Raw genomic sequence first — 12427 nt, 5'->3', positions numbered from 1 at the left:
CTTAAAATGGCACTGGGGTATCACTTAAAATGACATAGCAGGATCAGAAGGGGTTGCAAAATGGTAATCCCCACCCTCTGATTCTCCTGTGTCATTTTGATTCCCCCCTCAGAGCCTCCTGTGATGACAAGACTGTCATTGAATAAATGAGTAAGTGTACCATAACAAGAAATTCTTGATACTGCAGGATTCACAGTTGGTCTGGTTATGCTGGTTTGTGATGACAACTGCTACCGTACTGTACTGTATACAGGTAATATATTTCCTTTTTTGTTGTTCAACAATAAATGTGTACCGTATTCTTCTTCATGGAAAAATAAGACATTCCCTGAAAATAAGACCTATTACATCTTTGGGAGCAAAATTTAATATAAGACACTGTCTTATTTTCGGGGGAACAGGGTAGAAGGAGTTTGGGAGTTTGCCGTCTTTTTCTATGCTCTGTAAGAGTTTGTGTAGGATTGGTGTTAGTTCTTCCCTAAATGCTTGGTAGAATTCTCTGAAGCTATCTGGTTCAGGGGATATTTTTGTTGGTAATCCCTTGATAACATTGTCTATGTCTTCTATTGCTATGGGTCTGTTGAAATTCTTGACGCCCTTTGGGGATCGTCTAGGGAGGGATTTTTATCCCAAGAATTTGTCCATGTCTTCCAAGTTGTTGAATTCCTTGGAGTACAATCCTTCATAGTACTTTGTAATTATCCTTTTGATTTTGTTAGGGTCTGATTTAATGTCTCCTCTTTCATCCCTCATTCTTGCTATTGAAATTTGTTCCCTCCTTTCTTTGGTTAGGTTTGCAATTCTGTTTATCCTTTGAAAGAACCAACTTTTAGCAGCATTAATTTTTTCCATAGATTTCTTATTTTCCCTCTCCTGAATCTCAGCCCTGATTTTTATAATTTCTTTTCTTTTGCTATTAATGGGATTGTCCTGCCGACTCTGCACTAGTGGTCGTAAACTTTCTGTCAGCATATCAATCATGAGTCTTTCTTCCTTTTTCAGGTGTGCATTTATTTCTATGAAACTTCCTCTGGTAATTGCCTTTGCTGTGCCCCATAAGTCTTGGTACATCATGTGCTCATTCTGTTGGTTTCTAGAAATTTCCTAATTTCATCTCTGATCTGTGCCAGTATGCACTCCTTTTGCAATAGAGAGTTATTCATCCTCCAATTGTTTGCTCTTGTTTTCTTTGTCTTCCTTTTGTTGATTTCCAGCCTTATGGCACAGTGGTCAGAGAGAGAGGTCTGTATGATATCAATGTGCTTAAATTTATGTAGATTTGCCTTATGTCCCAGCATGTGGTCTATCTTTGAATGTGTGCCATGCAGACTTGAAAAGAACGTGATTTTTTTTTTGTATTTGGATGAAAATCTCTGTAAATATCTATCAGGTCAAATTGTCTAATTGTAGTATTTAGATCTCTAGCCTCCTTGTTGAATTTCTTTCCCTGTGATCTATCTTTCTCAGAGTGGTGGATTGAAGTCACCCACAATAATTGCTGAGGCTGTGATTTCTTTTTTCATCTTTTTGCGTGTTTGGTTGACGCATTCACTGGGTCTCTCATTTGGGGAATATATGCTTAAAATGCTTAATGCTTCATTGTCTTCTGGTCCTTTGAACATTATAGAGTGTCCCTCCTTATCTATTTTTATGCTTTGCACTTTGAGGTCAATTTTATCCCAGATAAGGATTGCAACCCCTGCTTTTTTTTGAATTGCTGTTTGCTTGGTATACCTTTCTCTGGCCTTTGATTCTCAGCCCATTTTTTTCTGTACCCTGTTTACCCGAAAATAAGACAGTGTCTTATATTAATTTTTGTTCCCAAAGATGCACTAGGTCTTATTTTCAAGGGATGTCTTATTTTTACATGAAGAAGAATATGGTACATGTTTATTGTTTATTGTTTTATAAAAAGAGACCTAGCACTTCCTTTCTGCTCCAAGTGTGCTGCGGCCACCAGTGAGTTTTGCAGTGGCACCCGCCACCACAGTCCAGAGTCCAGAGTTATGGTAGCTGTTTGGGGGGCTTATTTTCAGGGAGGTCTTATTTTCGGGGGTGCCTTATATTTCAGTTAGAGGCACATTTGTAAGTAGGTCTTATTTTCAGGGGATGTCTTACTTTCGGGGAAACAGGGTAATATTGAGATGTATCTCCTGTAGGCAGCAGATTGATGGATTATGTTTTCTAAGTCAATCTGATAGCCTCAGTCTTTTAATGCACGAGTTCAGGCCATTGATATTCAGCGTTATTATCTCCATATGCCGTCTCTGTGATGTCATCTTATACCTTTTGTGTTGGGTGTTTTCCTACCTTCCTTTCTTATTAGTGTGCTGTGCGTGTGTGTGTATCATTCTTGACTTCTTTCCATCCTTAAGCCAATGTGATCTTGGGGTCTGTTTTCTCTTTGTTGCCCTCTGGGTGAGGTTGTTCTATGTGACAATCTCTTATTTATGTTTGGTGAATGTTGTTCTTCTGCCCATACTGGATTGGCAAGAATCTTTTGTAGGGCTGTGTTTCTTCTAACGTAATCTTTGACGTTTTCCTTGTCTTGGAAGACTCTTACCTCTCCATCTATCTTGATCGATAATTTGGCTGTGTAGAGTATTCTTGGGTTTGTGTTGTTTTCCTTCATTTTTTGAAAGATGTTCTCCACGCTCTCATCTTCTTCATAGTTTCTGCTGATAGGTCTGAGCATATTCTTATTTGGGAACCTTTATATATGATTGTTTTACCCTAGCTGCTCTCATGATTTTCTCCTTTTCCTCAAAGTTGGGTAGTTTAACTTGGTGACTTCTTGGGATTTAGTCTAGCTGGTGCTCTTTCAGCCTCCTGAATGGTTGCCTGGTTTTCATTCACTAAGCTGGGGAAGGTTTCCTGCAAGAATTCTCTTACTATGGTTGCAGATGACTTCTTTGTTGTGTCTTCCTCCAGTAATCCAATCATTCTAATGTTGTTCCTCTTCGTAGCATCAGACATAGCTCTTAGGATTTCTTCAGCTTCTCTGATGATCTTATTAGACTTTTGTTTGCGTTAAAGTCTGCTTGGCTGTCCTCCAAGTCACTGGTGCAGTTCTCTGCTTCCTCCAATCGATTCTAGAGATCCGTGTGTCTGCTACTGGTTTTTGTTATCACCTCCCTAAGCTCTTGTATTTCCCTTTGGTGTATTGACTTTATCTCCTCTATCACTTCATCCTTTTTCTGTATTGCTTCCCTCATATCCTGTATGAGTCCAAGCAACATTTTGAAAATTTCTTTCTCTGGCAGCTCAATGTCTGCTTCTTCTATGCACGTTGTTATGTTCAGGACATCTTCTGCCATTGCCTTTTGTTTCTCCTGTTTTTTTGTTGAGGTTGTTGGGGCTGATGGTTGTTTGAATTGCGTTGTTGAAGAGAGTCAGGTGCCATTTTCCAGGTAGTCGAAGAGCCCTGGCTCCCTCTGGGAGACTTGTAGGAATGCTTCTTCGAACTGCGTACAGCCAATATCATTTTGGAATCAGCCTACCACTTTATCCTCCTGCAGCTTCCCTTCTCAAGGGTGTTCCCCAGAAGGCTGGTGGGTTGCCTGCTTTGGTGTAGAACACCGCGAATGTTCGGCGGAATTGCCTAGGCTAGGTAGATCACTGCAGAGATTGGGCAGAGGTTCCTGCAGCAGCTTGGAAGGTTGGCGAGTGTTGGCAGAGCTGCCTTAGGCTTTGTGAGGCACTAAGATAGGCAGGAGGAAGTTTCTTCTGTCACGTGAGACAACAGAGGCAAAATAGGGGCTCCCCAAGTCACAACAGCAGGAATTCCCCAGTAAGAAATTTGGCAGAATATCTCCTGGTGGAGGCTGGCCTGACTTTCCCCAGCCTGAGCTACGTTGCACAGGGTGGAGCTCCCCTAATTGGGTGTGGGGCAGGCGTAAGTGCCCCTGGCTAAGGGGAGTTGTCTGGAGGTCAGCAGTGGTGTGTGAAAGAACAGGTAAGAGACAAAGTGTAGAAAAACATTAAATATAAAATTAAAAAGTAAGCCTGCTGAGACTATATGGGGATAGAGTGAAGAGATGGAAACAAAAGTAACAATATAGCTAAGCCCTGATCCCTGCCAGTCGAGCTGCAAGGGTTTAATCCATGCCTGGAGGCAGCAGCTAGCTATGGCTGTGTTGAGATAAAGCCCCTGCACTCACTCCAAATGGTCCCGGCTCCAGCTGAGACAGTGGTGGGGCTAAGGTCAAATCCTAATTGGCCTCCACTGTGGCAAGGCAAAAGCTCCCAGCCCCTAAAAACCTTGTGAATCTGTGCCTACTTATCTTTATGATGCTCCTCCTGTGATCCAGCAGTGTTGAATTTCCCTCTTATTAACTCTCCTACACTGATTTCTGCAGTCCCTTTGGTATCCTGCTTATTTCTTATGTTATATATCTATCTATCTGTAAAAATATATATATAATTATTTGTATTCTGGTTTTGTTTCTCTAGAGAACCCTGTCTAACACAAAATCACTCTGTTTACATAACATCTGGTGGGAAGGTAAGACAAGGGTTGTTTTAGTCTGACACATTTGTGATTTTTTTTCCATATCTAGGACGTGACTGTGCACAGACTAGAAAACTATGAAAAAAGCATTCATTCAGATGTTCTTGTTCCTTCTTTGCTGCCTTGCTCAGCAACAGCTCTGGACGATGATGTTTACGGATCCCAGGCTTGGGTCTTGTTTCAATGGGCATACTCAATGGGTGCATGAAATTGGAGACCTAAAACAGCATAACCTCACAACATCCAAAGGAGAAACAATTTATCCCAAAATATGACTGTGTGTTTGAAATGACTTAAACGTATCCCTTAAAACAGTAATATGTATAAAATATAATTATCTATAAGAATGCACCATCACATAAAGTATGTCAGGGCTTCAAAAATGTTTATGGAAAATGAAACTGAAAGATGAGGATATTTTCTAAAACCTTTTTTGAAATCCCCAACTATATCTAATATAAGGTCATATCCCATCTGTATTCTTGAAAATGGGAAAATCTGACTAAAAACCAGAGTGTATAATAAAAATAAAGGAAAGATTTAAAAAGCATTTCTAAACCTATTGGAAAATTGCAAGAGCCCTAATAAAATCAACAACAGTATTAAATATAAAAATCATTAAAATTAACTCTCCATTTACATTTTCACTTAGAATTATCATAAGCCCATCATTACATCTATTAATTCCTTGTAAGTCCTCAGAGTTACAGGACTTTGGCATATTCATTTCTGATGGAAATCAGTTTCATAAAAAAATGTGTATAGGACTGAAGGGTGGTGTTGTCCAACAGTTAGGTTATTAACACAGAGGAAAAATGCCTGTGCAGCATCTTTATCTGCTTCCACAGACATTTAACAGTCTGAAAATTGATGATGAAAAATCATCATTTTAGGGCCTTAACTTCAAGAATGTCTGTAATTTATCCGAAGACCTTTATATATTGTTGATATTATTGAAGTTCAAATATCCAACATAGACTCACTGCCATGGAGTCGATTCTGATTTATAGCCACCTTATGGCCCAGGGAAGAATGGCCCTGCAACTCCTTATGGAAGTCTGTGCCATCAAACTGATTCAGATTCATAGTAATACAAGGAGGCACTACCCTGTACAGCACCATGCTGCAATGCCTTTGTATAGTAAATAAAACTCAAGAAAATATTGTAGTGGTGGTGGTTCTCTGCTCTCAGCTAAGATTTAACTGATGTCAGCAAGAACATCCTCTGATAGACCTGGGACAATTGACCATTGTTCTTCTGGTTTGCACTAGGATGAGAAAGAATACAAAATCCCTGTGCTTTCTGCCTGTCTTTGTGGAGGCTTCAAATTGAATGAGGGATTACATAGCAAAACAGAAACAAACAAACAAAAAAACTGATGTCAGCAATCATATCCCCAATTCTCCTTCTTTTATAGAATCCAACTGGAGCTTCTGGTCTTATCAATTTATTGCTGCAAACTTTTATGAGAGTCTTTTAACAAAATAGTACTGGGGTAATTGCCTAGGATAATAATGATGCTGCATTTTGTTGGCAACTTTATTTGCAAAGGGAAAAAATACAGACCACTTTCTGTCAACCATCCAATAGCTATTATCAAAATTTCTTGGCATATATGAATGAGCACTTCCAGGATTGTATCTTCTTGAGAAACATCACAAGTGTTATTCTGATACTTAATTCTCAGTGCAGCTTAGACTTCCTCCTTTGGTATTCCTTTAGTTCTTTGGTTCATTTAATACCTCTTTTGTTGATAGTTTATTTCTGATTTGGAGAAGAATCAAAGATATCCCTTCATATAGATAACATGTTGAGGTAATTTATATCTGAAACAAAACACTTCTACAAACTAACTTTATTCTTCCTAAATTATTGTCTTAGACAGAATTCTCTGTTGTTCTGCCATTAATCGGTGCCATTGAGTCAACTCAAACTAACTGTAATCCAATAACCAAAGTATGAAATATCGCCCAGGTCTACACCATTCTTAAGATTATTGCAATCTTGAGTCCATCAGTGCAGTCACTGTGCTTATCAATGCCATGTAAGGTCTTCCACTCTTTCATACACGTCATCAAGCACAACTTTCTTCTTCGAGAAATGACCTGTCCTGATAATATCTCCAAAGTACATGAGAAAAATCTTGCTGCGCTACTTCTAATGATCATTCTTTCTGTACTTCCATTATGGATTTATTCTTGATTCTAGTATTTAATGATATATTCAGTGTTCTTTACATTTCAAATGCATTCGTTCTTCTTTTTATTTTATTTTAATTCGTTGTCTGGCTTATACCTGCAAATGAATGATGGAAAACACCATCAACCTCAACGTGACCACTTGGCTTTCCAATGTTTATAAAGTTTCTTTTCAGCAGATCTGCTTAATGTAATACTTAGTATGATTTCTTGAAGAAAGCTTCCATGAGCTTTGATTGTGGATCAAGTAAAATGAAATCCTTCTAAGGGCATGATATTGGTTAGTGACCCACATAAAATAATTTTTGTTTTCTTTATGCTAAGGTGTACTCCATATTTGTTTTCATCTGTAAATGCATCGAGGTCTTTTTGCTTTCAGCATTTAAGGCAGCAGCATCTGCTTATTTTGGGTCTTAAGGAAAATTATGTCCTGATAGTGCCTTTTTCTGCATATAGGCTAGTTTCTTTGATTATTTTAGCAGTATGGGTATTGGATAAGTATGACAAAAGTAGCCAACCATTGTATAGCCCTTTCCAGATTTTAAACTAGCCGATGTCCTCTTGCTCTGTGTGAATGGCTGCTGTGTTCAGCTGGGTTGACTAGAGAAACAAATCCAGAGACATTCATAAATGTTTAAGAAAGAACTTTATACCAAGAAGTAATCATGCATAAATAGAATACCCCAGCCTGGTCCAACTCAAGTCCTTAAGTCCGATACTAGTCCATTAGTCCAATACTAATTTATAAGTCCTTCCTCAAAATCACACAACCACATACAACGAGCAGAATGCAGGAAGATCACAGGCCTCAGTATTGCTCCTCAACAGGAAGGTGAAGGCAGAGAGAGAGAGAGAGTGTGTCCCACCTCCAGAGAGATATTTACCCTGCTTCCCCCAAAATAAGACAGTGTCTTATGTTAATTTTTGTTCCCAAAGATGCGCTAGGTCTTATTTTCAGGGAATGTCTTATTTTTCCATGAAGAAGAATACGGTACACATTTATTGTTGAACAACAACAAAAAAAAGAAATTTATTACCTGTATATGGTACAGTAATAGTTGTCATCACAAACCAGCATAACCAGACAGACTGAATCCCACAGTATCAAGAATTTCTTGTTACTATCATTATTTCCATGTACAACAATCTATGGTACATTTACTCATTTATTCAATGACAGTCATGTCATCATCTTCTGGAACATCATCAAAACAATCCAAACCCTTATTTTCAGGGAGGTCTTATTTTCAGGGGGATACCTTATATTTCAGCAAGAGGCAAAACTGTAAATAGGTCTTATTTTCAGGGGATGTCTTACTTTCAGGGAAACAAGGTATCTTGGTTTAATCTCCAAAGGAGGACATCAAGCTGCAAACTGATCGACAGGCTACACTTTACCCATATCTTCTTACAGGGGCCATATTGGCACAAGAAAATTATTACAGCTGCTTCTTGGTCTATGGATAGGTTCCAAATTAGCATAGCACACTGTCTTCGAAAAATTTTCTTCTTTGATATGTACTCCATATTTTTTTGTGGTCCAAACTGTTGAATGCCTTTACATAGTCAATAAAACACAAGTAAACATTTTTCTGCTATTCTGTGCTTTAATTCAAAATCCCGATCAGCAATCATAGCTCTAATTCTGTGGTCACTTTTGAATCTAGCTTGAATTTCTGAGAGTTCTCTTTTGATATGTTGCAGAGCAAGCAGTGAATTATTTGATTTGGCTTTATTTGATATTCTAGCCAGAGTCTCTAAGTTGCATCTGTTCCTGGTAGGAATCTGATACTGCTGAGTACTTGTGGATAGGATTCATTGGAATGCCATCCTGCTGGGTATAAAATGGGCCTTCTGCAAAGCAGGAAGAGTGATCTCTCTACCAGGGAGAGCCAGGATGTTGTGTTGAGCTCCTCTGGATCCCTAGGTCCCCATGCAGGGAACGTCCTTGATCCCAAAGACAGTTGTGACATCATAGGAGCAGTAGAAGAACAAGAAGCAAGAGCAGGAAACAGAGTGGTAGACTTCCCAGCCCATAGAGGAAGTAAAGCTGAGCACTTTAGGGCAGAATGCTGGCTTGTGGAGTGAGGTGCTTACAAGCACTTAATTGGGCTTGCTTGGGCTTGCTGACCTATGGAGGTGGAGGGCAATTAGGTTAAGGCTTATTGGATTGGGCAGCTGTGATAGTTAGGGTTTTTTTGTGCCAATATGATTCCTGTAGGGACATGTAGGAGAATTTAGCGTGTCAATCAGGTTGCAGCTTTATGACCACATTTGCAGGCACAACTGCCCCCACCCCCTGAAGCCACCCTTCTTTCTCTCTGCCTTGACCTTCCTGCTGCTGAGTCACTCAGAGAGCTGTCAGAGCCACGCTGAGGCTTGCACAAGTTCTGAAGAAGCATCCACTGCCGTTAGATCCACAAGAGTTTGGACCCACTGGCAGTGATCCTCCTGTATTCTGAATCATTGCGTGGAGTTGGGCGAGTCTGAAGAGGGATTTAGGGACTGCTATCCAACTTACAGATTTGATCTGGACTGGGCTGGGATGTTTGCCCGATATGTAATTACATGTTGATATAAAGCTCTCTCTTACATATATAGGAGTGTCACTGGATTTGTTTCTCTAGTCCACTTGGCTTAACACAGGAGCCTTTGGCATTTAATTTGGGAAACTGTTTGCAGACCCAAGGTGCTTGAGCTGAATATCTTTGGATTGAAGCTTACAGCAGAGTGGCATGCCATTTGAACTTTAAAATCTGCCCTTATGAATATTGTGGGGGACTAGCCTCCACAACTGAGTGGGTGCAAGGGGGCGGTTGTGTAATTGAGGGCTAAATGAAAGGGATATCAGACAAGATAAAGTATGCAAAGACTCACCTCCACTATTGCTTCAGGAATCAGGTCTGAGCAAAGATAGAGAGCTTAGTGTATTTTCACGAGTTTGTATCATCATGGGCATGCAGGCCATAGTAAGCACATATGTAACAGGAAGGGGTTACACGAGAGGCATACCAGTAACATGATGTAGGACAGCGTTTCTCAACCTGTGGGTCTCGACCCCTCTGGGGGTCAAATGACCCTTTCACTGGGGTCACCCGATTCATAACTGTAGCAAAATTACAGTTATGAAGTAGCAATGAAAATAATTTCATGATTGGGGGGTCACCACAACATGAGGAACTGTATTAAAGGGGTGAGGCATTAGGAAGGTTGAGAACCACTGAGCTAGGGGTATACACGCAATAGGAAGGGGAGGAACTAGAGGCATATATATAACAGAAAGGCACATAAATAACAGGAAGACATGTTCTAGAGTCAAAATGGCAGCCTAACCTTGGACCTCTGAACTGGCTTGACCTTATGTGTCTTTGAACACTTCTCTAGGGGAATAATCTATGGTCCTTATCAGAAGGGAGTGGGCCCTACTTAGGGTGGGACAGACAATAGGGTCTGATTGCTTTTGATGTCAGACAACCTTCAGACAGATAGCCTTCAAGCAGTTGACCTTCAAGCATATATCCTCACAGCCATGTGCCTGCAAAGAGCACCTTAAAATTGTCATTATTGTAGGGGTCATCATGGGGAATAACTTTTACTTAGGAAAGTTTGATTATCTCCCTCCATGGGAGCGCTGGCCTCTCAGACTCCGTAATGTAGGAATGTTGAGAGTTGGTCTGCACACACTGTCTTCCCAGTCCTGTTTCCTGCAGGATGTGTGGATCCTGAGCATTTCTCACTTAAATGATGACCTATTAACTTCCTTAATAAAACCTTTAATGTGAATATTGTTTGAGTTCTGTGTAGCTATTGCAATGAATATAAGAACTCTATGTGTTGTTACAATAGATTTTATTTATATTGAAAATATTTTACTTGATTGCAATATTCATGATAGTTTTGATAATTTCTATGTTGTTTGATCACTTTTCTTGGCATGAATATGGATTTCCTCAAGTCAGTTGACCAAGTAGCTCTCTTCCAAATTTCTTGTCATAGATTAATGAGAATATCTATTCTTTGATCCATTTGTTGAAACACTTCCATTGGTATTTATTGAATTCCTGGGGTCTTGTTTCTCAATGATGACATCAGTATATCTTGGACTTTGGGTTCAATATATTCAGGTTTTGATCATATGCAATCTCCTGAAAATATTGAATGTACAAGTCTATCAATTATTTTTGGTACAATGTCTCTGTATTTATTCCATTTTCTTTTGATTCTTACTGTGCTGTTCTTTATTTTTTCCCCACAGAATCTTTCAGTATTTCAATTTAAGGCTTGAGTTATTTTCTATAGTTCTTTTTACTTGAGAAATGTCAGCATATCCTTTCCTTTGGGTTTTTCTCTCCATGTGTTTTTGCATTTCTATAATAATTTACTTTCTCTTTTTGAGCTGCCTTTGAAATGTTCTGTTCAGCTCTTTTACTTCTTTGGCCTTAGGTTTTTACATTGAAATAGGTATTTTAGCCCATTCTGTTCAACTCTTCTAATCCCATTGGTCTTAACTCTTTTAGTGTGAAAAACAAGTTTCAGTCTTCTGTGATACACAATTTAGCCTTTTGTTTCTTTACTAACTCTAATGACATTTTGCTTTCTTCATGTGTTATAGTCTTGATTTTATGCCACAACTATCTGGTCCTCTGTCATTATTAAATCTATTCTTGAGGTGGTCTCTAAACTCAGCTGGGATATACTCATAGTTGTACTTTGAATATTATGGACAAATTTTAATTTTATTTAGCTTCATCTTGTACTTGTATATGAGCAGTTGCTGATATGCTCTACAATCAGCCACTGACCTTGTTCCAACTGATGACATTGAGATTCCACATCAATTATACACAGAAATAATCTACTCTAATTTTGTATATACCATTTGTTGAGATCCACCTGTAGAACATATCCACCATTCATATTATTAAAAAAAAAAAATTTGCAATGATAAGTTTTTGGCCTTGCAAAATTCAATCATGTGATCTCCAGTGGCATTTCTCTCCTCAAAGTTATACTTTGTACTTTCTAGGTTTTTAATCATTAATTGATATGTATGCAGCTGTTAATTCTCATTTTGTGACTTGCTTTTGAAGGTCTTGAAGCTTTATGTCATTTACATCCTTAATATCAACTCTTCTTTTTCAAGGAGGGCTCACCTTCAGGCACCATGTCGCACAATATACATTATCTATTCCTACTATTTCTCACTCAAATTTTTTTTTTCAAAAGTAAACCACCAGATCGTTCTTCTCAGTTCATCTTTGTTTGGAAGCTCTCTTGAAATGTGTCCAACATGATGACTCTGCTGGGATTTAAAATGTTTTTTGCATAGCTTCCAGCATCAGAACAACACAGAAACCATTCAGTATGATAAAATTATTGGAGATGGCTAAATCCAAGAGAGAGCAAGGGAACAAGGGAGATTAATTTCAAGCAAATGTCTCAATCTCAATCTGAACCCTAGAGGCATAGCCAGGTAAACAATCAACTGCTAACTGCGTTGTCAACAATTCAAACCCACCAGCTCCCCGATGAGAGGAAATTGAGATTATCTGCTCACATAAAGATTTAGAGCCTTGGAAATCCTCAAATAAACTCCAACTTGCTGCCATCGGGTCAATGCCTAATCATGCCAACTCTATAGGACAGGGTAGAACTTTCCCCATGAGTTTCTGTGGTTATAACTCTTTGCAGAAGGAGAAAGCTCTGTCTTTCTCCCGC

At 39.0% G+C, this 12427-nt stretch overlaps 1 non-coding gene across 1 annotated transcript; it reads left to right on the top strand.

Moving 5' to 3' along the window:
• Positions 1–5726: 5726 nt before the first annotated feature.
• On the top strand, positions 5727–5859 carry LOC115868357. The gene has a single exon (XR_004045535.1). It is a non-coding gene; the product is annotated as a small nucleolar RNA SNORA31 (small nucleolar RNA).
• The last annotated feature ends 6568 nt before the right edge of the window (positions 5860–12427 follow it).

This window comes from Echinops telfairi, unplaced genomic scaffold, assembly GCF_000313985.2.
Source record: "Echinops telfairi isolate 266 unplaced genomic scaffold, ASM31398v2 ScPeMD7_9;HRSCAF=40, whole genome shotgun sequence".
In the NCBI taxonomy this organism is placed as follows: Eukaryota; Metazoa; Chordata; class Mammalia; order Afrosoricida; family Tenrecidae; genus Echinops; species Echinops telfairi.
The sequence above is the reverse complement of the archived record's forward strand: the minus strand, read 5'-3'. Positions and strand labels throughout refer to the sequence as shown.